This window comes from Hyaena hyaena, unplaced genomic scaffold, assembly GCF_003009895.1.
Source record: "Hyaena hyaena isolate Hyena2069 unplaced genomic scaffold, ASM300989v1 scaffold_377, whole genome shotgun sequence".
NCBI lineage: Eukaryota > Metazoa > Chordata > Mammalia > Carnivora > Hyaenidae > Hyaena > Hyaena hyaena.
This window is the reverse complement of record NW_024081010.1, coordinates 1,547,953-1,552,416: the sequence shown is the minus strand read 5'-3', so window position 1 is coordinate 1,552,416 and position 4,464 is coordinate 1,547,953. Positions and strand designations below refer to the sequence as shown.

At 35.5% G+C, this 4,464-nt stretch overlaps 1 long non-coding RNA gene across 1 annotated transcript; it reads right to left on the bottom strand.

Annotated features, from left to right (window-relative positions):
* Positions 1-898: 898 nt before the first annotated feature.
* On the bottom strand, positions 899-3,830 carry LOC120244277. Its single transcript, XR_005531521.1, has 3 exons — positions 3,724-3,830; positions 1,477-1,582; positions 899-973 (listed from the first exon to the last, which is right to left on the bottom strand). It is a non-coding gene; the product is annotated as an uncharacterized LOC120244277 (long non-coding RNA).
* Positions 3,831-4,464: the final 634 nt, after the last annotated feature.

Here is a 4,464-nt window from a genome sequence, read left to right as displayed (position 1 = left end):
CATCAGTTTTCTTTCTTTCTTGTACACAAGTATCACAGGACTTTCTGTACACTGAATGTCTTCTGTTCTAGGTCCTATAATGAGTATTTTACATGCAGTTTTATAATCTACTTTTTATATTAATTCTGTGTGTAGGCATTTCTCATCCCACTCTTTAAATACATAGAAACTGCGGCTCAGAGAGGTTCAATAACTTACAGAAATTCACACAGCCATGAAATATTAGTACTGGATTTCAAAATTATGGTTTTTTAGTTTCCCAAGTATAGGAAAATTTTTTTAGAATAAATATTTGATGATTTTGAGATGTAATTAATAGTATCTAATCTACATAATCTATTTAAGAGCATGGTTTTCTTTAGCCTCAGTGAAAGGTAGCATTTAGAATATTAGAGAAAGTATGTACCATATTTTATTACTGAAGTCATATTTCACATTAGATTATATTCAAGGAAGAGCATTTGAGAATTGAGTACATAAAATCTATAAGAGCATTACTAAGCCTATTTGAGATATTTTCTTTCCAGATCCCAGACTTCTAAGTAATAGGGACAAGTCAAAAATGTTGTCTGCGTTTTCAGGCTCTAATTACACTGGGAGTCAGCTAATAAGAACCAACTGAAAACTCACAGTTTTGAGGGATAGCCCTAATGTTAACTTCAGAATCAATCAAAAATCTACTGTGCCTTAATTTGGTAGGTGACTCATGATTTGATCTTATAAAGCCTAGTAAATAAGATAGCCAGTGAGTAAATACCAGGCATGATTTGTAAAATGGCTTATAGATTTTCCCGCCACAATCAGACCAGCCTGGTCTCTGTGGGATTAACTATATAATGTAGCAAGAGGTTGTAGTGGAGTCATGTTCTTGCCTTTTAAAAATTTTATTGTGGTGCAGTTGAAAAGAAATGATGGTGTTCAGTTTAAAAGAAAATCACAGTTCTCATATGATAGTCACGTCATCTCATTGTGTCTAAGTGGAATGGGAAAAAACAAAACATTATTATTAGTAGTAGTATCATCATCATCATCATCATCATCAGTCAGTTTATATGGCTCTGGGTTACAGTAGAATGTCATTTTACATCCAAGATATATTATTATACTATATCCTTAAGCTTAATAAGGGATGTTTTATAATTTAATACATGAGAATTTTTTAGTCACTGTTAAATTCAACATATACTTATGTTGCTTTAAGTGCATGTGCAACACTGAATTCTACAGTGATAAGGACTGGATATAAATTCTTCATTGAGGAACCTCACCTTTTCATAGAAAACAAACTATACATGTAATTGCAATAAATGTTGGAAGCCCCTGAGTACAGATACAGTTGTGTGGGCATTCAGAAAAAGGAAAACTTATTAAACTAGTTGGAAAAATAAAAATATTACCTCTGGAGGAGGTGGCCTCAAAAGGTAGGCAGGAGCCATCAACATGACTGAACAGTGAATGGAGAGTGACATGATTTACCTGTGCTTCCACAGTGAGTCTCAAATCTCAGCCCTCCTCTCCTTGTTGTGAAGAACAGACACAAGAATATAGCAGAAGACCAAGCTCCTGTTAGCATAGAGGCACTCTAAAAAATGAAAGTTCATAATGCATTCTTCAGAGGACTGTGAAAATGCCATCGTGTTGTTTTTACTTGCTTTATATTATAAAAGAAATCTTGTGACCATATCATTAACAGATATAGTAAGGTGAAGGTTAAGTTAAAGTAGAAAGGAACCTCCTAGACACCACATATGAAGTAACATGGGCTATATTCTTTCCCGTGATGGTCAGCTGGTCTAGGCTGGCAGGATTCTTCTTCTCAACTGGGTCATTCAGGGAACCGTAAGCCTCCATCTTGTAGATCTGCAAGCCCACAAGGGTGTTATTTTCATTCTTGTAGCAAGGGAAGGGTCATTGCTACCTTCATCTTCCAGCCAGTGATAGGAGTGGAAAAGCCAATGTCCAGAGAAAGGTAACTGCTCACATGCTTTAACCTGAATTTAAATACATGGCCACACTACCTTCAAGGGACCGGAACACTCTTATTTGGACAGACAGTCCTGTCCCCAGGAAGAAGAGGGAAATAAATTTGGAAGTAGTAGGAAAACAAGCATTCTGTCACAGATGTTTATTGTTTTGTTTTGCTTTTATAATTTCTCAGGATTTGTAGAAAATTGACTTTTTACAATGTTTTTATGCCTTTATGATTTAATGTAATCTAAATCTTATAAACAATACAGCAGGCCACATTCTATAATTACATGATTAATTATTAACAGGCTTCTAGTGTGACTTGTCCATGTGGCTAATGCAACTCCTAAAATTAAGCTGGGAGATCGAAGCTATTCAGACAGCGAAGTAAAAATGTGACTCATGCTCTGTTTTATATGTTTAAAAAGATAAGATCTCTAATATGTGGTTTTAAAAAAATTTTATTCACATACAAGCTAGTTAACATATATGTAATAATGGTTTCAGGAGTAGAATTTAGTGATTCATCATTTATATAAAACACCCAGTGCTCATCCCAACACCTGCCCTCCTTAATGCCCCTCACCCATTCAGCCCACCCCCCCACCTTCCCTCCAGCAACCCCTAGTTTGTTCTCTGTATTTAAGTTTGCTCTCAGAGAAGGTTTATCTCCTTTGTTGTTTTCTTATTTTTCTATCCCTTTCTGTCTGTTCATCTATTTTGTTTCTTAAATTCCACATATGATTGAAATTACTTGATATTTATCTTTATCTGACTGATTTATTTCGCTTAGCCTAATACACTCTGGTTCCATCCACATTGTTGCACATCAAGATTTTATTCTTTTTGATCACTGAATAATATTCTGTTGTGTATATATACCACATTTTCTTTATCCATTTGTCAGTAGATGGACATTAGGGCTCTTTCTATACTTTGGCTATTGTTGATAGCACTGCTATAAACATTGGAGTGCAAGTGCCCCTTCAAAGCAGCATTTTGTATCCTTTGGATAAAGACCTAGTTGTGCAAGATCTGTGATACTTGTATTGATTTTACTGTTCCTTAACAACATTCTTCATTGTGCAAGATGGGCATTTCTGATGATGGCATAAAGATTATGAAAAATCTGTTCTAGATTATCAGCTGTAGACCACCCAGATAAAAGCATAAGTTGCATACATATGGTGATTATTTAAATCACTTTTGTTCAAATGATCTATGACAGAATTACAACTTAAAGTCCATTGAGTCTTTAACTCAGGTTGTATCCATTTTGTGACAGGGGCAAAAAACCATATCAGACATGTTCAAAAAACCAGGACTGATAAATACTTTTAAAGTTCTTGTGTGCCTGGTGGTTCAGTAGGTTAATTGTCCTTCTTTGGCTCAGGTCATGATCTCACGGTTCTTGAGTTCAAGCCTTGTATCGGACTCTGTGCTGACAGCTCAGAGTCTAGAGCCAGCTTCCGATTCTATGCCTCCCTCTTTCTCTGCTCCACTCTCACTTACTCCCTCTCTCAAAAATAAAGAAACATTAAAAAATTTTTTAAAATACATTTCTATATTAGTTCATGAAATAGACAAATATTCTATCTGAAGGAATCTCTGCTAAATTTTAATATTAATGAAGATTCATTTTAGTTAGTAAAGCTTTGAATAAGTGATTATTAAAAATATTATTTAAATATTATTTGATAAGGGTATGTTTTGTACAGTTCAGTTCAATGTAACAAGTATTTATTGAATACCTACCCTGTGCCAGATAGTCTGTGGTTTTAACATGTTGGATTAGGACGACGTTTGTCACATGCGCTTGATTTTCCAAGGGTGGTCGGTTAAAAGAACTGAATGCCCAGGTCTCTTTACCGGACAGACATATATAAAATAAAGTAAAATTATTATAGTCCACTGTACTATATATCAACAAAGTAGTTAAGAGACAAATGAACATTATTATAAATAAACTTTGCACTGGACATGATTGTTCTGGGCATCTAACCTCCCTGGGAACTAGAGTCAGTTCTATAACTTAAGGGAGTATATAAGATGAATGGGACATGGCCAGACTGTATTTTATTTATATATCAATCTCTAACTTACGTAAAAACCTCAAAGGCAGAAGGAATCTAAAATTAAATGGGAAAGGAAAAAGAACATGAGTCCAAGGAAAAAAGAAAAACTCTCCGCATATATTTTACTTATCGGACACAAAATTAGCTGTCAGATTTCTCCTACTTCCTCTTCCAATCTGCTTTAATTACAGCCTGAGGCAAGAAACCTAACAGCAGTGGCAATGGGCTGAGAATTGATTGAATGGGTGAGTGGTGGGAGAAGGGGCTAGAAGACTAGATGAGATATATGGAGGGAAAGAAGCAGACCCAGCGGCCTGCTGAGCTTAGAAATTACCCGCGCTGGAGAAAGAGCACACCAGATTGTGATTTTGAAGCCATATAGTGAAAGGAAAGTTTCACCCGGTTCAGTACATCTGGAGCC